Source organism: Pseudophryne corroboree, chromosome 6, assembly GCF_028390025.1.
Source record: "Pseudophryne corroboree isolate aPseCor3 chromosome 6, aPseCor3.hap2, whole genome shotgun sequence".
NCBI classification, from domain to species: Eukaryota; Metazoa; Chordata; class Amphibia; order Anura; family Myobatrachidae; genus Pseudophryne; species Pseudophryne corroboree.
Window position 1 is genome coordinate 197,938,255 of NC_086449.1, and position 27,258 is coordinate 197,965,512.

At 46.4% G+C, this 27,258-nt stretch overlaps 1 long non-coding RNA gene across 1 annotated transcript in view; it reads left to right on the forward strand.

Moving 5' to 3' along the window:
- The first annotated feature begins 398 nt into the window (after nt 1-398).
- The window catches only part of LOC134931836 (uncharacterized), a 132,380-nt gene continuing 105,520 nt past the window's right edge, over nt 399-27,258 (forward strand). The window contains exon 1 of the long non-coding RNA XR_010179182.1: nt 399-574. This is a non-coding gene — a long non-coding RNA (uncharacterized LOC134931836). The remainder of the gene's footprint in view (nt 575-27,258) is intronic.

A 27,258-nucleotide genomic window follows, 5' to 3' on the forward strand; every position in this document is an offset into this window, starting at 1 on the left:
AACACACAAGGGGGGAACAGATTGAAGTGCAGGGAGGGCGCAGGCAGTTTCAAAAAGTGTTAATGGAAAGGAAAAGGGGGGTTATACAGACAGAATTAGTACCTGAGTAAAAGAAAAGTATCAGAGGCTTGCAGATCGTGGACCACGGAGGAGCGCTGCATGGGCGCTCACACTGCCATATATCAAGCCGGGCTCCGACCACTCCGCGGTTGTCACAGTCAACGGCCGGGTAGCACTGCCGCTTCGTATCGATGTGTGTGGGCGCTGTGAATCCTCCACAGGTCTCAGCAGCGTTCGGCAAGCGTGTTGCAGGCTTGGCAGGGATCAGCTTGTAGGCGGTCACACAGTCTCCATCTGTACAGGTGGTTGGCTTCCTTGGAGACCCGCAGGCAAAGCAGCATGTGCCCGCGCTATCAGAGGGGAGGTCACCCATCCGGGATGTGGCGCGCTCGACCCGCTTGACCTGGTGAAGTCCCTTCCTGCGACTTGCTCCCCGGGTCCGTCTTTCGCAGAACTGTTCACATTCAGGTCATCAGGGGCTGCAAGATGAGAGGGCTCCGATTCCACAATAGAGGTGAGCCTTTAGGTCACGTATGCCTAGCTATACAGTTGGCACCATTTTCGCGCCCACGCCATGCTGGTGAACATGCTGGCCGTCTCTCCCGATGGCCTGACTCCGGGGCAATTAGCAATCCTCCTCCACAATATTGGTACACCTGAGATCCCTGAGGTGTCGGCAATAAAAATGTGAACTCTAAAAGTCCCAATTACTGCCAGGATTAGGGGATCATGGAGGATTCAGTTTTAGCTCAGGGAGCCACGTTAAAAAGCAGCCATACTCGCTGGCTCCGCCCCCGGAAGTCACAAGTAAATTGTTTAAAAATCATACAATGTGATTTCCTGTTTTGTTTTTTTCAGATTCTGTCTCTCACAGTTGAAGTGTACCCATGATGGAAACTACAGACCTCTCTCATCTTTTTAAGTGGGTCAACTTGCACAATCGGTGGCTGTCCAAATACTTTTTTGCCCCACTATATATATATATATATATATATATATATATATATACACATACATACACACTGTAATAATATGAGTCCATCAGGTCCACACTCACGCCACTTGGTATTATTTTCTTGGGTAGCTACCCATAGTCGGAGACTAAACACCTCCATCAGACACAAAAAGCAGAATAAGGGGTGCACTCACCAGGCTTGAAAAGATTTGCAGTTGATTCAGGTGAATAGGATAAGTAGCATGCCGACATTTTGGTCCCCACACAGACCTTTGTCAAGATAAGTTTAAAATGCTCCAGGTACCAAAAATATACCTAATGCGAACCAGTGGTGTGATTCATAGGTTAATTGAAAGCACCACCCAATTGGGGTGTGCTAGTTGGCAAATAGATCATGAAAGGCATTTATCCAAATAGAGCAATCAGCACCCACTAAGTGTCACAGAGTTAAGCCACAGGTATATACATATAATATAGATACAAAAACATATGATGAACAGTATTACCTGCTTCAGGTGATAACTGGTGTCCAGCGGCTGCGACTCTGGGCTGAAACTGAGGAAGCTGTATACAGCTCTTTTGCATGGGACTTGGGCAGCAGTGAGAACTGCCGTTGGTATAGATTTCAGGTAATGAACCACCAAGTGGCTTTATTCCGGAACCGGCTACCAGCTGAGGAATTATAGCTGAACTGGACTGGCTACCAGCTGAAGAGATGCTACTGGACTGGCTACCGGCTGAGAAATACAGCTGGACCGGACTGGCTTCTGACTGAAGAGACACTGCTGGACTGGACTGGCAAGCGGCTAAGGAATGCAGCTGAACCGGTTGACTACCGGCTGAAGAGATGCTGCTGGACCGGACTAGCTACCGGCTGAGGAATACAGCTGAACCGGACTGGCTACTGCCTGAAGAGATGCTGCTGGACCAGACTGGCTACCTGCTGAGGAATACAGCTGAACTGGATTGGCTACCAGCTGATGAGATGCTGCTGGACCGGACTGGCTACCAGCTGAGGAATACAGCTGAACTGGATTGGCTACCAGCTGACGAGATGCTGCTGGACCGGACTGGCTGCCAACTGAGAAATACAGCTGAACCAGACTGGCTACCGGCTGAAGAGATGACAATCGACCTGGTAACTGCACAGAAGACAAAATGCAGGTTCACTTGTCACACATACAATGTAACTAGTTGCACAGGCCCAGAATGCTGCAGCTGGACTTCCTTTAAACCCCTTGCTGGGCTGTGATTGGCTGCAGGGTAACTGGCAGGATGGACTGAGACTTGGGTTGGTGAAGTGGAGATCAGCTAGAAAAGATGGAATGCAGCAATTTCAGAAAATATAATAGACATAAGCTTGAATAAACCTCAGGCACACAAATGGTTAAAGATGGAATGCAGCAATTTCAGAAAATATCATAGACATGAGCTTGAATAAACCTCAGGCACACAAATGGTTACAAACTGGTCTGAGGACATTGCTGCAATCAGGATTCCGTGCACCTGTGTAATCAGCCTGGGAAGGTGCTGCAGTTTGAAACTAGTATGCACAGCAAACACGAGTCCGCAGGAGATCTGCAGAGGATCATCATAGCTTGCCAGATGCCGGAGTTTTCCTATCAGAGGACCCGACGGACCACACGCCGCACCTGAACTGACACTGGTGAGTGTTTAGGATGCGGATGCCGGTCACGCATCCTGACATATGGTATCTGGTGCCACAGACTACACAGGATCCAAAAGAGTAAGATCGTACACGAACTCAGAAAATATAAAAATCAGAAAAAAGTGTGAAAAATAAATGTTAATAAATAATAAAAAGTAAGAATGCATATGTATCACATATTTTTTTTTTAAACTCTTTATTTATACCAGGAGAAACAAAGAAGTATACAATACAGATTCAGTTGCATAATAAAAGGTGAAAATCAGTCTCCACGGAATTTTTTTTTTTTTTTTCAAATAATTTTGTGCACATTTAGTCAAACAAACAAAGATGTCCCCCAAGCGGGAACCATATGCATAAAAAGAAAAGAACAGAGAAGAATAAAAAAAGAGAGGAAAAGGGGGTAACGGGGAGAGAGAGGAGAAGGGCAGATGCAGAAAAAAAGAACAACAGGACCGATCTATGCCATGAGAGGGAAAGAACAACAAATGCATCTATGAATAGTGCATACACAGTACAATGTAGATATAGACACTCGGGCTAGGTACTGCTCAATAACAAATAAGGACCAGGGAGGACAGGACGGCGTCCAGAAGGAGGGTCCAGGTACAGCATGGCTAGAAATTCAGAAGACGGGGACAAAAGAACGGTTTGAACATCAAATTGGGGGAGACATCGCAAGCAACCAGGGGCCCCAAACGAGTTCAAATTTGTGGGGGCAGTCATGTAGATAATAAGTGATTTTTTCCATATTAGCAACGAACCAAATATAATTATTTAAAGCTGGGATAGTAGGAGCAGCATAGGTTTTCCAATTTTTAGCTATTAATGATTTAGCAGCCACTAATATATGGGAAAACAGTTTATTCAAAAGAGGGTCAGGATCTGGATGTGGACTGGCCAATAAAAACATCCACGGGTCCAGTTCGAGCGCTAATCCAGATAAGGAGTTCAGTATATCGAGTACCCTATTCCAGAAGTGAACAATACGTGGACAGGTCCACCAAATATGGAAGAGAGTTCCACGTTGACCGCATCCCCGCCAACAAACTGGGGCGGCAGAGGGGAACATCCTAGATAGTTTGTCCGGGGTGTAATACCACCGATAATATAGTTTATGGGATGTCTCCTTGAGTCGGGTAGAGATAGAGCTTTTAGCAATACCCTCCCGTACTTCCTCCCAACAGGTATCGTCTGGTGGGGGATCCAGGTCCCTCTCCCACTCCCGCTCATGGCGAGTCTGTGGCCCCGAGGAAACTCCAACCAACATAGAATAGATCAGCGAGATTAGCCCTCTACATATGGGTTTTGTAGTGCATAGAGACTCAAAAGTAGTAAAATCCCGCAGAGCGTCAGCTTGAGGCAGGGAGAGAAGGAAATGACGGAGCTGAAAATATTAAAAAAAGGGAGGGGATAGCGAGGAAAACTTACATTTGATATCGTCTATTGACATCCAATGGCCTTGAGATATCATGCACCACATGGATCTCGGCGCTAAACCAGGGTGTGAACCGATAGGCTGAGACCCCAGCGGGAAAATCAGGGTTGTCCCAGAGGGGTGTTAGAGGGGAGCTTGAGGAGGACAGATTACATTTCGTGAGAGATTTATGCCAAATAGAAAGATGGAATTTAAGAGAAGGAGAGGTGTTAGTCAGAGTGAGCTGATGTGGTTTGCCCAGACCCCATAACGAAGCCAATGAGCGAAGTCCCAAAGAAAGTGCTGCAAAGTCAACCCAGGCAATAGAGCCACGGGGTGCAAAGGAGGCCACCATTTGACTTAGATGGCTAGCCAAGTAATAAAATTTAACATCGGGAAATCCTCGGCCTCCCTCCAAGCGAGGGAGCCGGAGCACAGTAAAGGCTATCCGTGGGGGTTTGTCGTTCCAGACAAACTTCACGAATGAGGCCTGGGCATCCCTAAGAACCCTCTCCGGAACCCTCACAGGTAGAGTTTGAAAAAGGTAGAGAAGTTGTGGCATGACTGTCATTTTAAGGGCAATAATCCTACCCAGCCAGGATATAATATGTGATCTCCATCTTGCCAAATCAGATTTGATCTTGGTCAATAGCCGTGGGAAATTTTTAGAGTACAGAGAGTTTTAGTGAGAAGTAATATAAACACAGAGGTACTTAATCTTAGTGGCCTGCCAGCGAAGGTCATAGGAGAACTGCAGGGAGCGTTTGAGATCTCCAGGTACATGTAATAACATAGCTTCGGATTTAATTACATTTATTTTATATCCCGACAGGGAACCATATTCCTCTATAATCTGGGCTGAGTAAGAGACAACAATACATAATCTGCAAAGAGCAAAATCTTAGACTCCTTGCGAGCCCACCTTCACTCCCCGAATTCCGTCAGAGTTTCGAATCATAGCGGCCAGGGGTTCAATGACCATGGCAAACACCAGGGGGGAGAGAGGACACCCCTGTCTCGTGCCATTGGATAGCGGGAAGGGAGGGGATAAAATTCCGTTAGTGAGGACTTTAGCTATAGGGGAGGAGTAGAGGGCAGAGACTCCTGTCAAAAATTCAGCTGATATCCTAAACGCCTGCAGTGTCTGAAATAAGAAAGGCCACAAAATACGATCGAACGCCTTTTCGGCCCCGAGAGAAAGGATAATAGATGGGGTTTGTCTGCAATTCAACAACTGAATAAGATCAATCGCTCTCCTAGTGTTGTCCCTGGCCCGACGTCCAGGGATGAGTCCCACCTGGTCATAATGTATGAGACCAGGGAGCACACCATTGAGGTGAGTAGCCAAAATTTTTGCTTAGAGTTTAATATCCAAATTCAATAGGGATATCGGCCGATAGCGCAATTTCGAGGATCCCTGCCCTCCTTGTGGATAACTATACCTCTGGCCTCCAGCATATTACTTGGGAATGGGGTGCCATGTAGTACAGCATTGAACAGTACCCTGAGATGGGGGACCAAAATGGAGGCAGATTTTTTATAGTATGAGGCCGAAAAGCCATCAGGACCTGGAGCTTTAGAAGATTTGAGATTCCTCAGAATGGCAGCTATTTCTTCATCAGTTATATCCTTATTCAGCTCCGAAGAGTCGAATTCAGATAGCCGAGGGAGATTAGCCCGATGCAAGAATTCTGATATTAAGACATCAGGGGGACAGGGGCCTGAGTCAGCTGAGTTTAAATTATAGAGCTTAATATATTAGTCCCGGAACACCCTGTTTATACCCTCTGGGGCATATGTGACCTCACCAGACTCGGTGTGTACCGCCAGAATATTATTCTGTGACCGCTGTGCTCTAAGGCGGGATGCCAGGATTCTATCGGCTTTGTCACCCTTCTCATAGAAGGTCTGATTAAGCCTCTGGAGAGTCTTTGCCGTACGCTCTGACAGAGAGAGCGACATTGCAGACCTCGCTTCCAGCAAGGACTCTAGGTTGGAAGGGGTAGGGGATAGTTTATGCTGGCGCTCAAGGGCCTGAAGTTTAGTGGAAAGGGAAAGGAAGCTAGTTTCCTGGGTCTTTTTTAAACCTAGATGCCTGACTAATCAAATGACCACGTAAAACAGCCTTATGTGCCTCCCATAGAGTAATAGGTGAAGTCTCCGGGAGGTTGTTAAGAAGAAAATAGTCAGTGAGGCAGCTTTTAATCTGGTTAGTAACTTCCTGGATATGCAATAGGGAATCGTTCAATCGCCAAGAGGTAGGAGGAGGACGGGGGGCAATACATTGGAGATCGACAGTGATCGGGCAGTGGTCGGACCATATGTATCACATATTGATAGGATTCCTATATAGAAATATTACGTGTCCAGAAAAATACCATAATGGAATCATGTCCAATTGTAGATCCACATTGCTTCCAGGTGTAAGAGCATGATCAGTGTCTGCTGATTTACTCTAGAATGCTGAACATGATCAGCTGGTTCTCACTGATGATGAACAAGATGCAGCCTGTGTTCTCTTTGAAACTGATGAATTCAGCACATTACCTGCTGACAATTCTATTGGTGCAACTTGAAAAGAGGGAAAATGATCTGATTTGGATCAAAGAAGGGATGCAGTGCTTGATGCATAGATGTACACTAATGCTGCAGCAGCTGTGAATGTGTACGCAGCAATTGTGCGAAAAAATAGGATTTTGGTTACCTACCGGTAAATCCTTTTCTCGTAGTCCGTAGAGGATGCTGGGGTCCACATTAGTACCATGGGGGTATAGACGAGTCCACCACGATCCATTGGCACTTTAAGAGTTTGAGAGTGTGGGCTGGCGAGATTTATACCAGCTCACACATACAAGGCACATCAAGCAAACTAGCTTGAAACTCAGCAACCGCTGAAACATTACTTACCAAGTAACACTGCAGTACTCAGCTAAAACGAAGTTGTACTGAACCAAATAACGATAGCAGGAAAGCGAAGCGAAGGGCGGGCGCCCAGCATCCTCTACAGACTACGATAAAAGGATTTACCGGTAGTTAACCAAAATCCTATTTTCTCTTACGTCCTAGAGGATGCTGGGGTCCACATTAGTACCATGGGGATGTACCAAAGCTCCCATAACGGGAGGGAGAGTGCGTAGGCTCCTGCAGAACTGATTGATAAAACTTCAGGTCCTCAGAGGCCAAAGTATCGAACTTGTAGAACTTTGCAAACGTGTTCGACCCAGACCAAGTAGCCGCTCGGCAAAGCTGTAAAGCCGAGACACCCCGGGCAGTCGCCCAGGAAGAACCCACCTTACGAGTACAGTGGGCCTTAACAGATGTAGGACACGGCAATCCCGCCGTAGAATACGCATGCTGGATAGTGAACCTTATCCAGCAAGAGATCACCTGCTTAGAAGCAGGACACCCCATTTTCTTGGGATAATACAGGACAAACAGAGCGTCTGGTTTTCTGTGACGAGCAGTCCTCCTCACATAGATTTTTAGAGCCCTAACAACATCTAAGGACTTTGATTAAATTGAGGAGTCAGTCGCAACTGGCACCACAATAGATTGGTTGATAAGACATGCCGACAAAACCTTCGTAAGAAACTGCTGACGTTTCCGAAGTACAGCTCTATCTTCATGGAAGATCAAGTATGGGCTTCTATATGACAAAGCCCCCAATTCCGACACACGTCTAGCAGAAGCTAAGGCCAACAAAGTGAGAGCCTTCCACATGAGAAACTTGACCTCAACCTCCTGTAGAGGTTCAAACCAGTCCGACTGGAGGAACTGCAACACCACGTTAAGATCCCAGGGCGCCATAGGCGGTACAAAGGGAGGTTGCAGGGCCGGCTCTACCATTAGGCAGCTTTAGGCGGCTGCCTAGGGGCGCCAGCACCTGGAGGGCGTCACTGAATTCATTTCATCTAGCAAAAAACTGAAAGATGTCTCTGTATGCGGCCTCCTCTTTTTACACTGTGCTACCTGCTGCTGCAGGTCTAACCAGGTGCAGCCACCCCTATCAGGCTGTACCACATAGTGCCTCAGCGCTTTCTCTGTGCCGACACGTGTAACATCAAGTCATGTGAAGGCACATAGGAGGGGGATGTAACTATGGCTTCCGAGAGGCGCCCCCATGGCGGCTCCTCATAGCCATAATGCACCTCCTGCAGGAGGGTTGCAGGTTAGGGGGCACCAGGTTGATGCTTTGCCTAGGGTGCAGAGAGACCTTGCACCGGCCCTGGGAGGTTGGATGTGCAGTACCTCAGGGAGGGCAGCCAACTGTTTCTGGAAGAAAATGGACAGGGCCAAAATTTGGACCTTTATGGATCCCAACCTCAGGCCCATATCCACACCTGCTTGCAGGAAGAGGAGAAAACGTCCCAGTTGAAACTCCACCGTAGGAAACTTCTTGGACTCACACCAAGATACATATTTTTTCCAAATATGATGGTAATGTTTAGACGTTACTCCTTTCCTAGCCTGTATCAGGGTAGGAATAACCTTGTTCGGAATGCCCTTCCGAGCTAGTATCTGGTGTTCAACCTCCATGCTGTCAAACGCAGCCGTGGTAAGTCTTGATAGGTGAACGGCCCCTGCTGCAGCAGGTCCTCCCGAAGAGGAAGAGGCCTCGGCTCTTCTTGCGGTAGATCCGCGTACCAAGACCTTCTTGGCCAGTCTGGAGCAATGAGGATCGCTTGAACCCTCGTTCTCCTTATGAGCTTTAGAACTCTTGGGATGAGTGGAAGTGGAGGAAACACATACACCGACTGGAACACCCATGGAGTCACTAGTGCGTCCACCGCCACTGCTTGCGGCTCCCTCGACCTGGAACAATATCGCCGAAGCTTCTTGTTGAGACGATAGGCCATCATGTCGATTAGAGGTACACCCCAAAGATCTGTTACTTCCTTGAACACCTCCGGATGAAGACCCCACTCCTCTGGATGGAGATCGTGTCTGCTGAGGAAGTCTGCTTCCCAGTTGTCTACTCCCGGAATGAAGATTGCTGACAGCGCCAACGCGTGCTTTTCCGCCCAGAGGATGATTCTTGTTACCTCTGACATTGCAGCTCTGCTCTTCATTCCGCCCTGTCGGTTTATGTAAGCCACTGTTGTTACATTGTCCGACTGCACTTGAGTGGCCCAATTTCTCAGAAGATGGGCTGCTTGGAGAAGTCCGTTGTAGACGGCTCTTAATTCCAGAATGTTTATCGGCAGGCCGGCTTCCAGATTTGACCACCTTCCTTGGAAGGTTTTCCCTTGAGTGACTGCGCCCCAGCCCCGGAGACTTGCATCCGTGGTTAGAAGAACCCAGTCCTGAATCCCGAACCTGCGGCCCTCCAGAAGTAGAGGTAATTGCAGCCACCAGAGGAATGAGATCCTGGCCTTTGGTGACAGACGTATTCTCTGGTGCATGTGTAGATGAGATCCCGACCATTTGTCCAGGAGATCCAGGACCGAGCATGAAACCTCCCGTACTGCAGAGCCTCGTAAGATGCCACCATGTTTCCCAGAAGGCAAATGCACTGATGAACCGACACCCGGGCTGGCTTCAGGACATCCCGGACCATTGTTTGTATCACCAATGCTTTTTCCTCTGGAAGAAACACCCTCTGCACTTCCGTGTCGAGGATCATTCCCAGAAAGGACAACCTCCTGGTTGGTTCCAAATGTGATTTTGGAAGATTCAGGATCCAACCATGTTGCTTGAGAAGTTGGGTCGTGCGAGCTACGGACTGTAACAGCTTCTCCTTGGACGATGCCTTTATTAGCAGATCGTCCAGATATGGAATTATGTACACCCCCTGTTTGCGGAGGAGAACCATAATTTCCGCCATCACCTTGGTGAATACCCTCGGTGCTGTGGAGAGGCCGAATGGCAGGATATGGAATTGAAAATGACAGTCTAACAGTGCGAATCGGAGATAAGCCTGATGCGGCTGCGAAATCAGAATGTGGAGGTACGCATCCTTGATATCCAGGGATACCAGGAATTCCCCCTCTTCCAGACCTGATATCACCGCCCTTAGAGACTCCATTTTGATCTTGAACTCCCTCAAAAAGGGGTTTAGTGATTTTAAGTTCAGAATGGGCCTGACCGAACCATCCGGTTTTGGTACCACGAAAAGGTTTGAATAGTAACCTTTGTGTTGCATCTGGGGAGGAACTGGGACAATAACCTTTGCCTCCTCCAACTTCTGGATGGCTCCCTGTAGGGTACCCTGTCTGCCGGCAAAGCTTGCAAGCCTGATTTGAAGAACCGCTGAGGAGGGAGATCCTGAAATTCCAGCCGGTATCCCTGGGACACAATATCTTGTACCCAGGGATCCAGGCCGGACGACACCCAGACGTGACTGAAATGTCTGAGTCTCGCCCCCACGGCCATACCTCCGGGCCGCGCGGTCCACCGTCATGCTGAGGATTTTGGCGTACCTTAAGCAGGCTTCTGTTTCTGGGAACCTGCAGCAGCAGGTTTCTTGGATTTTGGTCGACCTCCTCTAAAGAAGGTGTTGGACGGTTTGGCCTTTCTTGTTTTAGCAACCCAAAAGGACTGATTTAGCTGAAGAAAACGGTTTCTTCGTAGCAGGTGCAGCTGAGGGGAGAAAAGGTGACTTACCCTCAGTAGCCGTGGAGATCCACGCATCCAACACTTCCCCAAAGAGAGCCTGACCTGTGTAGGGTAGGTTATCCACACCTCACCTGGATTCCACGTCGGCAGACAACTGGCACAGCCACAGTCCTCGACGAGCTGAGACCGACGTGGAAGATATTTCTGCAGCCATTGAACACAGGTCCTTCATGGATTTCACCATAAATCCTGCAGAATCCTGAATGTTACGTAAAAACAATTCAACGGCACTTTTATCCATTTATCCAAATCCTCAAGTAACATGCCTGACCACTTTACTATAGCTTTGGAAATCCATGCACAGGCAATAGTAGGACGTAGTATCGCCCCTGAAGCCGTGTATATGGATTTGAGCGTAATATCAATTTTGCAATCAGCCGGCTCCTTTAAGGCGGTAGATCCTGGGACAAGTAAAACCACCTTTTTTGTCTGGATACAGACGCGTCCACTATGGGTGGGTTTTCCCATTTTTTACTATCCTCCTCTGGGAAGGGGAAAGCAACCAGAACCCTTCTAGGGATCTGGAATTTTGTCTCCGGGTTTTCCCACGCATTTTCAAAAATAGTATTTAATTCTTTGGACGCAGGGAAGGTTAGCGAGGCTTTCTTATTGTCAGTAAAGTAAGCCTCCTCAACCTGCTCAGGTGTTGTATCAGCAATATTCAACACATCCCTGATAGCCTCTATCATCAACTGCATCCCTTTTGCAAGAGATGCGCCCCCCCGCAGCACATCCCCATCACGTCTGCTGTGTCAGAATCAGTATCTGAGTCATCTTGCATAATCTGGGCAAGAGCACATTTATGGGAACCTACAGAAGGGGGCCCTGAGGAAACTGAACAGGACCAAACTGCCATAGAGTTCTGTAAAACCTGAGTTGCAGATTCATTCTGTGCAACCCTAGTAGAAATCTGAGTTATCATAGATTTGATAGAGGATAACCTTTCAGGCTCCCTTACTGGTATCTGCGCTAAAACAGTGCAATCCTGATTACATGGAATGAGATCATCCTGAGACGACATATCCTCTGCAGCATATGACACAGAGTCCCTGGACATAGCTAAATGGAGACCACAGACACCACACACACACACACACACACACACACACACACACACACACACACACACACACACACACACACACACACACACACACACACACACACACACACACACACACACACACACTGGACTAGACAGAGTTTCACCCCCAAGAATAGCAAGAGAGACACAGAGATTGGAGCCAACCCACACACAGCGCTTTCAATGGTGTAGGGAGAACCCAACCGGCGCTGACAGTGCACCTTAATAGGTTACACAGTCTTTACACAGCCTCCTCCACCCCACCCCCCCTTATACAACCCCCTGGTACCGTAAGAGATAGCTGGAGTTGCTGTGGAGGGACTGCTCTTCACTGATAGCGTTTCTGCAGGCAGGAAAATGGCGCTGAACGCTGCTGGGTACTGTCTGAGGAGAAGCTCCGTCCCCTTAATGGCGCTGTCTTCCCGCTCTTCTGGAGATTATACTGGCCTGGGGAACTGTGCTGTCAGCGATCCCGGGACCCTGACAGGCTTGAGAGGTCAGTGTAGGCGCTGGCTCAGGGCGCCGCACTATGTACCGTTGAGCCCCGGAGCGCAGTTAGTACTGCGCTCCATGCCGCCATCTTCACACCGGCTCCCCGCTTGATAGGGGGGCCGGTGACTCACTCGCCACTGATCTTCTGGCTCTGTAAGGGGGTGGCGGCATGCTGCCAGTGTGAACGATCCCCTGTGGCAGGGAACGTTCTATACCCTCAGGAGCTCAGTGTCCCGTCAGCGGAGATAGTGGCTCAGACCCTGCAGGGCAGACACTACTCCCCCCCTTAGTCCCACGATGCAGGGAGGCTGTTGCCAGCAACCTCCCTGTAAAATAATAAACTCTAAAATAAACTTTACTAAAGAAGCTCTGTAGAGCTCCCCTAGCTGTGACCGGCTCCTCCGGGCACATTTTCTAATCTGAGTCTGGTAGGAGGGGCATAGAGGGAGGAGCCAGCCCACACTCTCAAACTCTTAAAATGCCAATGGCTCCTAGTGGACCCGTCTATACCGCATGGTACTAATGTGGACCCCAGCATCCTCTAGGACGTAGGAGAAAATAGGTTCTACTGAAACAATCTAAGGTTGTTAAAACAGTTACTAACACACATATTTTTGATTTCCAGATCGAGCTGTCTCACCATATTCTTCATGATATCTCGGACACCAATATGATTGATTGTGCACATACAGCTCTGAGAGCCAAAACCACAGCAAACCAAAATTCTCGTGACATAATTATCAGTCTCTATTACAGGCCTGGCCAACCTGTGGCCCTTCAGCTGTTGTAAAAACTACACATCCCAGCATGCCCTGCCACAGTTTTAGCATTCCCTAGTAGCAAAACTGTGGCAGGGCATTCTGGGACTTGTAGTTTCATAACAGCTGGAGAGCAACAGGTTGGCCAGGCCTGCTCTATTACTACAGACGGATTCTTTCAGCTACTCATCACGCTTCCATTGTGGACTTTAGTGACATGCACATTCACATTTTTCGGGACCTCGCTGCCTCTACTATACAACAAAAAAATAAGATTTTAAACCTACCGGTAAATCTTTTTCTCGTAGTCTGTAGAGGATGCTGGGGACTCCGTAAGGACCATGGGGATAGACGGGCTCCGCAGGAGACATGGGCACTTTAAGAAAGACTTTAGGTATGGGTGTGCACTGGCTCCTCCCTCTATGCCCCTCCTCCAGACCTCAGTTAGAGAAACTGTGCCCAGAGGAGACGGACAGTACGAGGAAAGGATTTTTGTTAATCCAAGGGCAAGATTCATACCAGCCACACCAATCACACCGTATAACTTGTGATATACTACCCAGTTAACAGTATGAAAACAACATAGCATCAGTTCAAGACCGATGAAAATTATAACATAACTCTTATGTAAGCAAAACTATATACAAGTCTTGCAGGAGTAGTCCGCACTTGGGACGGGCGCCCAGCATCCTCTACGGACTACGAGAAAAAGATTTACAGGTAGGTTTAAAATCTTATTTTCTCTTACGTCCTAGAGGATGCTGGGGACTCCGTAAGGACCATGGGGATTATACCAAAGCTCCAAAAACGGGCGGGAGAGTGCGGATGACTCTGCAGCACCGATTGAGCAAACAGAAGGTCCTCCTCAGCCAGGGTATCAAACTTATAAAACCTCGCAAGGTGTTTGAACCCGACCAAGTAACCACTCGGCCCAGCTGTAGAGCCGAGACCCCTCGGGCAGCCGCCCAAGAAGAGCCCACCTTCCCAGTGGAATGGGCCTTGACCAATTTAGGTAACGGCAATTCAGCCGTTTCACGCTCGCTGAATCGTGTTACAGATCCAGTAAGCAATAGTCTGTTTTGAAGCAGGAGCGCCAACCTTGTTGGCTGCATACAGGACAAACAGTGCTTCTGTTTTTTCTGACTCTAGCCGTTCTGGCTACGTAAGTTTTCAAAACCCTGACTACATCAAGGGACTCGGAATCCTCCAAGTCACGCGTAGCCACAGGCACCACAATAGGTTGGTTCATATGAAAAGATGACACCACCTTAGGCAAGAATTGAGGACGGTTCCTCAATTCCGCTCTATCCATATGGAAAAAAAACAGATAGGGGCTTTTATGAGACAAAGCCGCCAATTCCGACACTCGCCTAGCCGAAGCCAAGGCTAACAACATGACCACCTTTCAAGTGAGATATTTTCACTCCACCATTTTAAGTGGTTCAAAACAGTGCGGCTTAAGGAAACTCAACACCACGTTAAGGTCCCAAGGCGCCACCGGAGGTACAAAAGTAGGCTGAATATGCAGCACTCCCTTCACAAAAGTCTGTACTTCTGGGAGAGAAGCCAATTCTTTTTGAAACAAATTGGATAAGGCCAAAATTTGAACCTTAATGGAGCCTAATTCTTGGCCCAAATTCACTCCAATTTCTAGGAAGTGAAGGAAAACAGCCCAGAAGGAATTTTCCATAGGAGTATTCCTGGCCTCACACCAAGAAACATATTTTCGCCATATACGGTGATAATGTTTAGTTGTCACGTCTTTCCTAGCCTTTATCAGCGTAGGAATGACCTCATCCGGAATGCCCTTTTCCGCTAGGATCCGGCGTTCAACCGCCATGCCGTCAAACGCAGCCGCGGTAAGTCTTGGAACAGACCGGGCCCCTGTTGCAACAGGTCCTGTCTTAGAGGAAGATGCCACTGATCTTCTGTGAGCATTCTCCTGTAGATCCGGATATCAGGCCCTTCGTGGCCAATCTGGAACAATGAGAATTGTCTGCACTCCTCTTTTTCTTATTATTCTCAACACCTTTGGGATGAGAGGAAGAGGAGGAAACACATAGACCGACTGGAACACCCACGGTATCACTAGGGCGTCCACAGCTACCGTCTGAGGGTCTATTGACCTGGCGCAATATCTTTTCAGCTTTTTGTTGAGGCAGGGCGTCCTCGTGTCTATTTGGGGCAGTCCCTACCGACTTGCAATCTGTGTGAAGACTTCCTGATGAAGTCTCCACTCCTGGATGCAGGTCGTGTCTGCTGAGGAAGTCTGCTTCTTAGTTGTCCACTCCTGGAATGAACACTGCTGACAGTGCGCTTACATGATTTTTCGCCCAGCGAAGAATCCTGGTGGCTTCTTGCCACTCTGCTCCTTGTGCCGCCCTGGCGGTTTACATGAGCCACTGCGGTGATGTTGTCTGATTGGATCAGTACTGGTAAGTCACGAAACAAGGTCTCCGCTTGACGAAGGGCGTTGTATATGGCCCTCAGCTCCAGGACGTTGATGTGAAGACAAGTCTCTTGACTTGACCCAAGACCCTGGAAGCTTTTCTCCTGTGTGACTGCTCCCCAACCTCGGAGGCTCGCGTCCGTGGTCACCAGAATCCAGTCCTGAATGCCGAACCTGCGGCCCCCTAGAAGATGAGCACCCTCACAGGAGAGATACCCTGGCCCTGGGGGACAGGGCGATCAACTGATGAATCTGTAGATGTGATTCGGACCACTTGCCAGTAGGTCCCATTGGAAGGCTTTGTATGACGCCACCATCTTTTCCAGGACTCGAGTGCAGTAATGCACTGACATCTGTTTTGGCTTCAATAGGTTCCTGACCAGAGTCATGAGTTCCTGAGCCTTTTCTATCTGCAGATAAACCCTTTTCTGGACCATATCCAGAATCATGCCCAAGAAAGACCAGTTGTAGGAATCAACTGCGACTTCGGGATATTGAGAAAACAGCTGTGTTGCTGTAACACCTTCAGTGAAAGTGATACTAATTGCGACATCCTGCTTGCGCAGGATCACCATCATTTCCGCCATTACCTTGGTGAGAATCCTTGGTGGAAAACCCTGGTAATGACAACCTGTACCGCAAATCTTAGGTACGCCTGATGAGGTGGATATATGGGAACATGAAGGTATGCATCCTTTATGTCCAGGGATACCATAAAATCTCCCCCTTTCTAGGCTGGCGATGACCGCTCTGAGCGATTGCACCTTGAACTTGAACCTTTTCAAGTATAGGTTCAAGGATTTTAAATGTAAAATGGGTCTGACCGAACCGTCCGGTTTTGGGACTACTAACAGGGTTGATTTACTACCCCTTCTCATGTAGAAGTAGGGGAACATTGACCACCACCTGTTGATGATACACTTTGTGAATTGCATTTAACAGTCGCTCCCTTTCTGGGGGAGAAGCTGTTAAGGCCGATTTGAGAAACCGGCGAGGAGACACTTGTTCGAACTCCAGCTTGTAACCCTGGGAAATAATTTCTATCGCCCCGGGATCCACCTGTGAGTAAACCCAGATGTGGCTGACCAGTCGAAGACGTGCCCCCCCTGTGGCGGACTCCCTCAGCGGAGTTCCCGCATCACGCTGTGGATTTTATAGAGGCCGGGGAGGGCTTCTGCTTCTGGGAACTAGCTGTGGTTGGCAGCTTGTTTTCCCTGGCCTTACCTCTGGCAAGAAAAGACTATCTTCGTACTCTCTTGTTTTTTATATAACCGAAAGGACCGCATGTGTTAATGTGGTGCTTTCTTAGGCTGTGAGGAAATACATGGCAAAAATTTTATTCAGTTGCCGTAGTTGTGGAGACCAGGTCCGAGAGACCTTCCCCAACCAATTCCTCACCCTTGTAAGGTATAATCTCCATATGCCTTCTGTCCATTGCCGGGTCCATAGGACTCGTCTAGCAGAAATCGACATAGCGGTGATTTCTAGTACTCAGTAGGCCAATGTCTCTTTGAGCATTTCCCATATATAAGACAGCATCTTTAATATGACCCAGGGTCTATAAACCGGTATCCTTATCCAGGGTATTAATTTCCGTCGATAAGGTACCTATCCTTGCTGCTACAGCGCTACAAACCCAAGCCGACACTAACGCCGGGTTGAGTAAGGTACTAGATTGTGTAAATGGACTTCCAGGTAGCCTGCTGTCTGCGATCAGCAGGATCCCTGAGGGTAGCCATAATGGCAGCGCTACCTTTTTTGGATAAGCGTGTCCAAGCTTTTTTCTCTCTTAGGGAAGATTCTTACTGTATCCTGGCCCTCATTCCGAGTTGTTCACTCATTGACGATTTTCGCTATATTGCGATTAGTCGCGTACTGCGCATGCACAAGGTTCGCAGAGCGCATGATGGGGGTAATTCCAAGTTGATCGCAGCAGGAAATTTTTTAGCAGTTGGGCAAAACCATGTGCACTGCAGGGGAGGCAGATATAACATGTGCAGAGAAAGATAGATTTGGGTGTGGTGAGTTCAATCTGCAATCTAAATTGCAGTGTAAAAATAAAGCAGCCAGTATTTACCCTGCACAGAAACAAAATACCCCACCCAAATCTAACTCTCTCAGCACGTTATATCTGCCCCCCCTGCAGTGCACATGGTTTTTCCCAACTGCTAAAAGATTTCCTGCTGCGATCAACTTGAAATTACCCCCGTGGTTAGTTATTTTACACAAAAGTTAGGTATTTTACTCACGGCATAACGAGGATTTTTCATCGTTCTGGTGATCGTACTGTGATTGACAGGAAGTGGGTGTTTCTGGGCGGAAACTGGCCGTTTTCTGGGAGTGTGCGAAAAAACGTTGGCGTTTCTGGGACAAACGCGGGAGTGTCTGAAGAAACGGGGGAGTGTCTGGGCGAACGCTGGGTGTGTTTGTGACGTCAAACCAGGAACGAAACTGACTGAACTGATCGCAATGGCTGAGTAAGTCTGGAGCTACTCAGAAACTGCTAAGAAATTTCTATTCGCAATTCTGCTCTTCTTTCGTTCGCAATTCTGCTATGCTAAGATACACTCCCAGAGGGCGGCGGCTTAGCGTGTGCAATGCTGCTAAAAGCAGCTAGCGAGCGAACAACTCGGATTGAGGGCCCCTGTCCTTAGTCGGGAAAGTATACGCCCTAAGAATCCATTTTTGGGAATCTGCAGTTTCTTGTCTGGAGATTTCCAAGCCTTTTCAATAACTTGTTCATGAGATGGGGGAAAGTTTACCTCAGGTTTCTTTACCCTATACATGTGTACCCTCGTGTCAGGGACAGGGGGTTTGATATTGTCAAAGTCAGAAAAATATCCCCATACACGTTGCCATATTTGCACCGCACACTGGTCCGTGCTGCGCATGCGTACGCTCTCCCGTGAAGGCGCATACCCGCAATAGCGTGCACTCGCAGGCGCGGTATGCGTATTTACGGTAGAGTTTATGTAGTCGTAGCGTGCGACTCATTCGTTACATATTTTCACAATTAATGTAGTTTATAGATCATGATCCCTTTGATAGTTTCTGAAAGTTTGGTTAATATAGAAGGTCCCTGAGCTAAGGAATCCCTCTTTGTATTGTACGAAGGGTCTAACAGGAATCATACAGCAGTGTTTGGTACCCATCGGAAGAGTATTTAATTAGCAATATTCCGGTGTTGGTTTGGAGCGTATTAATCGCTCGTGCGAATAGTTATGGACATAAGAAGTTTATGTCCATTTCTATTATTTACTCATACTCAGGTATGCGGCGGGAAACCTAGTTCCCCACCCACCTGAGCTGTTTGAAATCGTCACAGCCCACCTGTATGAATCAACCTATGACCTTTTGTTGTGATACAGGGTCGAATTCCTTCATCCAATGGACAATGGGATTGTAGGGACTATGAGATTGCATTGTGTGTGGGGCATAAATAGGCAGGCCGACCACATCCAGCTCTCACTCTTCAACGGTTCTCATTGCTGAAAATCGGGTGCTGGATGTCCAGGCGCATGCGATCGTTTACCCTGTGCGTAAGTTTCTCTCCGTAATCATTGTCTTACTGTGAGCCAATTTCTCTCATCTCTCTCCGTCTCTCTCTCTCTCTCTCTCTCTCTCTCTCTCTTCTCATATATCTCTCATTGTATTATAGTATTGTATTGTATTGCATTTAGGTCAGTGTAGTATTGTCTTTTTGTATTTATTGTTTAGTTCTGTGGTTAGGAAGTCTCTGTTATATTGTAGTGTATCATTTGTACTGTTATCCCCTTTTTACAAGTATACTAGATATAATACAGTTAATAGGCTTTGGACCCTAAACCAGTATCTGTGTATTTCCTATAGTGTTAAGTGTTCACTTGAGCGTCGGTGACGCTCAAGCAGCTTTGTAGTTAGTCAGGTTACACAAGGTTGCACTTACACCCTGTATTCACATTAAGGTATTCCGTGTATTTCATTGGTATAAGGTTTAGACATAAAGGTATAGCGTTGTGAGCGTCTGCGCCGCTGGTGATCTCCTCGTGGTCTCGAGCGTCCGCTACGCCATAGCGAATCACTACTCTAGTCATAGCCAATATCGTGTCCTGTGATCACTGGGCCGTGAGCGAACGTGACGCTTGAGCGTCTCGCCTACGGCTGAGCGATCGTTACGCAACTAGCGTACCATTACGGTACTTCTTAAGTAAACAGCGTACAGTGTTCTTAGCTTCATAAAGGGTTGTTTATACGACAAAGGAATTTAGCATTGTCAATTGGGGACTCGTCCTATCCTTCTCATATCTGCACTAGGTAGATCAGCAGACATTATCCCCCCAGCAAAGGGTGGGAGGTTGTCTCGCAGTGCTGACGGGATAAGCGTCTGCTTCGCTTAGATAAAGAGTGCTGAAGGAATCCGGGAACCGGAAGTAAGAACAAAACGCTTGTGTCTTTTAAAACTGTTTTATTTCTCTTCTGTCTTGCGTATACACGCACGCATACATTTATCTGCATCTCTTTTTCAAATTTCGTATATCACTATTCCTGTTTGCCAAGTTTTATAGTTGATAGAAAGTGCAAAAAGAGATTTGCTGTTATTTCATAGTAGAGGTAATAGTTAAAGTATAGACCAACACACGGCTTGTCTGGGAGATAAGACAGTCAGTGTGGTGTGCGGTAGATGATCAGGGATCACCTACATTGATAAAGGTAGAAATTGTGTTACGGTGGATCTTTGTTTTGCGTACACGTGTCCCTAACAAAAGACTTGCGTACGCAATCCAAACGGCAGACGCACGCAGCGTACATTACGCAACGTAGCGTCTGGTTACGCAACGTAGCTCAAGTCACGAAAAGTTGAATTAGCGCAAAGCGATAATTAGCGCAAAGGCGATAAGTAACGCACAGCGGTAAATAACGCGACGCGGTAAATAACGCAAATCTATTTTTGGAAAAATCTGAAATTTAGTTTAACAGATCCTGCTCCTAATTAGTAACACTGTTGGACTGAAGACAATTTCTGCGCAGAAATAGATATAGAAACAAAAGTGTACATGTGTTGAGTGAGTGTGTTTTTATTACATAAGTTTATATAACTTAAGAGGTTGAACCAAAAGGAAAGTCGGGTACTCGTCAAGGGACACACGTGTAAGTGACATATACGGTGGCTAGGGAGGCATCCTTGGTTAAATAATATTTGAGCATTAGAGTATAGCGGACCATAAGGTAACAGACCAGGAGGTCATAAGGTAACAGGTAAAATAGACAAAGAGGTCCGCTATAAAAGTCCAGTGGCACAACGCCTGGGGTGTTGGTGCAGAACCCATATAGGCCATAAGCTCTTGCTGAAGGAATCGCGGCCGGAAACATCGATTCCATTGATCTTTCAGTACATGACAAGCAGTGCTTATGTACTGAACGATTGGACCGCACGTAATTGTGTGCAGTAGTTAGTAATCTGACCTAATACCATTAGAGTAAAGTGGTCACAAACGCTATCTGTACATTCTGACGTGATTTGTGTAATTTTTTATTTTTGGAAGGGAAGTTCGCTGGTCACTCAGGAACTATCTAACAACCCCAACTTTACTGGAAAGAGTAAGTGTCCTTCGGGTAACCCTCATATGTTCCAGTAAACAGAAGGTTCCATAGGGGCCCTGTATCGAGTACGCCAGCACCATATCGGTGTGATCAGGTCGTATTGGTCGAGGTGGGCGAGTGAGTGGGGTACTCGGTAAACCGCCACCGCCGGCCTGCCCAGGACATCTTGGTTTGTTTGTAAGGGTTCGCTGAAAACCTTGAGATAAAGATCCAAGGAGGAATAAGCAACACCTGCAGAATTATGGGGGCCAGTTGTTCAGGTAGGGGGCGATCAACCTCGGTTCGGGTTGATTCAGAGAACCGACCCGTTGGGTCGGCAAGGTACATCATGTGTGAAAAATACGGAAGTCACACAGAATCTTTATGTGATGAATGGGAGAGAATGACTGTACAAGACAGGGACAAATTCCCAAGAATAGGTAGCTTCAGTCCAGACGTGTTACAAAATTTAAGGAGGAGGATATGTCTCATTGAACCAACAAAGAGACGAAGTAAACATTATGATTATGTGCAGTTAGGGCAACAGGAAGGTGAATTACAAAGAGAGTCAATTGACTTTTCTGAATCTTATCTTGAGAGGAGAGACAGTGGCATCGGGAGAGGAGTTGGTTGCGGAGAGAAAAACACAAGGGTGAACAATAAAAACGCTCTTAGCAACTGTAATATAGATTATAAGAATAAGTGTAATAAATGTAACAATGATTATTGTAATACTGTTGAATGTACAACTATTAACCTATGCAAGTTGCACCCCATGTCAAACTTCCCTCAGGAATACAAACAAGAAAGTGAGCCCAGAACGATGTCAGCACCTCTTCCAGCAACCATCACAAAAGCCATCCAGGTGGACGCGACCAAATTGGTAAAGGCAATAATCGAACCCCCTAACGGAGGGTCAGGTGAGGTCGTGTCCACAGGTACGTACAATGTTTTATATCACGCACAAACAGATGTACCCCAAAATATAAGACCAACACAAGATGATGTAACTGAGCTCGATCTGGCCAGGGTGATCTCAGTCCCCAATGGGAAGACTGACGATCAGGGAATCATTCCCGTCAAGGACAGTGCAATGCGCTGTCTCTGGTCCCGGACCGAATTGAGATCAATTGTGTCTGAATTTCCTGATCCTAAGAAAAATCTAGTCAAATGTCAAAAGTTTATTAAAGAACTAGGAAACGCCACAGAACCCACCAACAAAGAATGGCGGACAGTGCTGAGGGCATGTTTGCCCTCCAGTGTTGACCCTGAAAAGTTCATTGCTGATTGTAAATTAAACACGGAGGTACCTTGTATGGAAGAACACAATCAGGAATGTATTAGGCAGATTAACCGACAGTTAGGAATATATTTCCCAGCTGCTGTCAAGTGGAATGACATTCTCTCCATAAGGCAAAACGAAAGGGAAAATGTTTCTAATTATTTCAATCGAGCACTGCAAATAATGGCTAGAAACACTGGGATCGCAGACATCAAGGCAAATGCACAACATAAAGAAATAGCGGTTAAGGTATTAATGAATGGTTTAAAAGATGAATTAAAAACAAGGGTACAGACCACCAACCCAAACTGGAGAGATATCTCGGTGACCGCACTAAGAGAGGCCGTCATTAATCATGATCAGAATATCACCAGATACAGAGAGTCACAAAGAGATGAGTTAATGGCAGCAAATATACAGGCCCAAAACACAAGACCACCCCAACAAAAGCCCCACACCCCTGTGAGAAATCCAGATATGGAAGTCTGTTACAATTGTCATAAAAAGGGACACTTTGCAAGAGATTGTAGATCAAGAGAAAGACAACACCATAATCATAAAATCCAAGGAATCAGGGAAGTACAGGGGAAACGATTGATGATGATGAGCATCCGAGCGTTTGAGGAGGCATCAAATCAACCAAAACCTCAGGTCATTGACACGTGGAGGAAGCCCAGGATTTGTTATCATTGTAGGAGAGAAGGGCATTATGCTAGCAACTGTAATAACCCACATAAAGTTAGACCCCCTAGACCAAGAAATGAGCAAAATTACAATACACACCATTATAATCAGGGATCACATAGGCAGGAAAGGTGATTATTAGGAATGGAGGCAAGCCTGAGGTAACGGTTAATAAAGTGGGAGGTCATTCACTGAAGACACCGGAATGACCAGGTGAAAAGTTGTAAATGTATTTGTGAAAAATGTTTTTTTTTTTTCTCTCTCTCTCTCTATCCCCATCTCTGACTAGTATTGGTAAGAATTCACACATTGCATATCCACTTGGTCCTTGCAGAAGTCTACCAAACCCCAGCATGACCTCCGCCACAATGTATTTCTGGCCAGATACAGACAGTGGAGTAATGCAGGTGCTGATGGGGAGGGACTGCTCAAGGAGACCAGTAGACACATAGATATGACAGCCTAATAAGTCTGACAATGATTTTCTAATGCTAACAATGTTTTCTTAATGTTGACAATGTTTAAAAATGCTTTGTTTCTCTTTTCTTATTAATGGTTATTGTCGAGTTATGTAATGTATATATGCACATGAATTGTTCTCTACCTCTTTTGTTTTTTTTTGTTGTCTCTCTCTTCCCACTCATGTTTCCATGGTTTAAAGATGGTATGTCACCCCTCAGTTGGACCAATGGTAATGCCAGATTTTTGCTCCTTACAGAAAGATCGTCGGTTGGGAATGAACATTGCATCACCAGAATGTTCGTTTGGAAGACTGAGAGACAGCACCTTTGAGAAGACAGCAGAACAAGAAGAACAACAAGACGAGAGAACTTATTATCGTAACAAGTTCTCTCCCCCTCAAACTGTTTTCTTATACCCCCTTTACAAATTTCTTCTTTTCTCCTCCTGTAAGATGGACTTGCCCCAAGAGACTGCAATATGGATTTTCCTGTTGACCATGATGTTGACCAGAGCAGTCTGTTTCGGTGAGAGTACCAGTGAGGTCGAGAAAGGATCCAGAAAGGTTCTAATGACTGAGACGGAGGTGTAAATTTCCAATAGCAACCCAATCACCAAGCAAAGGCGAGTACCGGGCACGATCTAACAACCATGTTATCTGTAAACATTTTCTTTGAAGGATTGTTAGCTCAAAAAGAAAATTGTATCTGTAGGCTCTGTGATAATCTGGTTGAAGATGGATGCATAAAGAAATGCCAATCCAGTTTTAATATCCATATGGACCGGCATCCATTGAGTGACTATCACTCTTTAGTGGGTAATGTGTTAAACCAAACAGATTGTTGGGTATGCTCTCAAGTACCTCAGGGTCATAGCAAATCAGGGCTAGTACCATTTCCTTTAACGTTAGGGGAGGTACTTGAGCTAAGTGGTGGGAGACCGGTGGACCGGAGGTTTAATATCTCCAGCCCTCCTAGTTTGAAGCTCCACCAATACCATGTGGATAGGTCCCTCTTATGTTTCAACATCTCCAATCCCAGAAAACCGGGAAATTGGGAAGTGTCATGGAGCAACCTTACCATGACCTTTTCACACAGAGCAGATAGAATGCCTACAGATACAGAGCTGGTACGCCACATAGCCAGTAGAGGAAAATCTTTTCGGTATCGATATACCTTAGGAAATAGGATTACTAGAGTTGGAGAGGTATCACCAGGATACTGTGCACATATCGTACAAACTGATACGTGCATTAGGCAGATGGAAGAATTAGGGTCAGGAGATTTCACCTGGAAGGTTTGTAACATGGTCATGTCCTTCTCCGTCCCTTATGTTCTCCCCGATGATGCATATTTCATATGCGGGAGAAAGGCGTACAAGTGGCTTGCCCCAAACTCTGAAGGATTGTGTTATATTGGAAAAGTATTGCCTGAAGTGATGACTGTTACACATGACAAAATGAAAGACATACACCGTGGTGCCCAAGCTCCTTATACTCACACTCATTACGAGCACCGAGTTAAAAGACAACTGTCAGAAAGGTTAGAGCATCCGGCCTCCGATCTTATCCATGAATCCACCGGGATTCAGGTTCTGGTAGCGTTAGATTTCACTCGTACCGCTCGGGGAGTGATGAATTATAGATACATTTCCGCACTCGCCAATTTGTTAGATAATATCACTGAAATGTATGATGACACGTTTAGATACACTGGAAGAGAACTTCAAGCTTATAAAACAGAACTAGTTCAGCATAGGATGGTTCTTAATTATCTTACAGCAGTAACAGGCGGATATTGTGTTACATTGGCAACACAGTACGGCATAAAGTGTTGCACGTATATCACAAATAGCACCGAGGATCCGGTAGAGGTCATAGACCAAAAGATGGACGATATTCTCCAATTGAAGTGGGAATTTCGTCGGAAACACAATCTCACCCTTGCTGCTGTAGGTAATGAGCTGACTGGTTGGGTGTCATGGTTGAACCCGCGAAATTGGTTCTCCGGTTTAGGAGACTGGGCTCAAGGAGTCATAATGGATGTTGGAAAGTTTCTACTATGTATCTTAGGTGTTGTTATATTTATTGGATTGATATTTAGATGCGGGCAGGCTTTAATGAGGTGCAAACAAAGTACAAAAGTGATGAGCTTGAGGAGTGAGGAAACCGTAATTAACCTGGATTTGATTTATGACCCAATGATAGAAACCAGGATGTGATGAAAATGCGATTATACGGTCCGTTTCTTTCACCTGTTTTTTTCTGCTTTTCTCCAAGATACAAAGACCCCCTTGGACGAGGAAGTTGACGAGACGCTATACAGACAACAGACTAGCACCAAAGATGAAGTTTTGACCACTTGAGAAATGGACACTTGATGAACTTTGCCATGGATCCCCAGTTTCCCTAGTACATTTAAACTCACGCTAGCCCAACATTTTTTTTGTAAATCCGATGGCTCTGACAAAGCTATTTGCTCATGCCCAAGGAGCAATACAGCGCAAAGAAGACGACTCTCAACAGATACCGAACACAACTTCGACGACAGATGTACATTTCCCTGACATAGAATATCATTGCATTTTCCATAAGTGTTCTTTATCTTCATCTCTACAACCCTCAGGTAATGACACACATAGACGATAGGGAATACAGGCACAGATATCAGCAACCACATACCTCCCCCATTCATGTATCATCAACTAAAATGTGCTCCCCATTTTGTTCAAAATCCGAAAAGAGCTCGGTAAAGTTTGACAGCCCATCCACAGACCTGTACCACAGGATAAGAAGGAATTTAAATGTATACTTCGCAATACCTCGAAGCTTGATTTACAACACGTACGGCACGATGATACATGACCCTCCAAACATGGACTCATACACACATGCTTCTGCTATCACACTAGGTCATACCCTCTTCACACCTACTCCTCTCTCCTCCCTCACCCAACCATGGAAATGAATTAACCCCTGACATATATTTTTCTCCTTTTGAAATGTTTTAGAAGGTGGCAGTTATTATTGACTGCCAAAGGGTGGACTGTCAAAGTCAGAAAAATATCCCCATACACGTTGCCATATTTGCACCGCACACTGGTCCGTGCTGCGCATGCGTACGCTCTCCCGTGAAGGCGCATACCCGCAATAGCGTGCACTCGCAGGCGCGGTATGCGTATTTACGGTAGAGTTTATGTAGTCGTAGCGTGCGACTCATTCGTTACATATTTTCACAATTAATGTAGTTTATAGATCATGATCCCTTTGATAGTTTCTGAAAGTTTGGTTAATATAGAAGGTCCCTGAGCTAAGGAATCCCTCTTTGTATTGTACGAAGGGTCTAACAGGAATCATACAGCAGTGTTTGGTACCCATCGGAAGAGTATTTAATTAGCAATATTCCGGTGTTGGTTTGGAGCGTATTAATCGCTCGTGCGAATAGTTATGGACATAAGAAGTTTATGTCCATTTCTATTATTTACTCATACTCAGGTATGCGGCGGGAAACCTAGTTCCCCACCCACCTGAGCTGTTTGAAATCGTCACAGCCCACCTGTATGAATCAACCTATGACCTTTTGTTGTGATACAGGGTCGAATTCCTTCATCCAATGGACAATGGGATTGTAGGGACTATGAGATTGCATTGTGTGTGGGGCATAAATAGGCAGGCCGACCACATCCAGCTCTCACTCTTCAACGGTTCTCATTGCTGAAAATCGGGTGCTGGATGTCCAGGCGCATGCGATCGTTTACCCTGTGCGTAAGTTTCTCT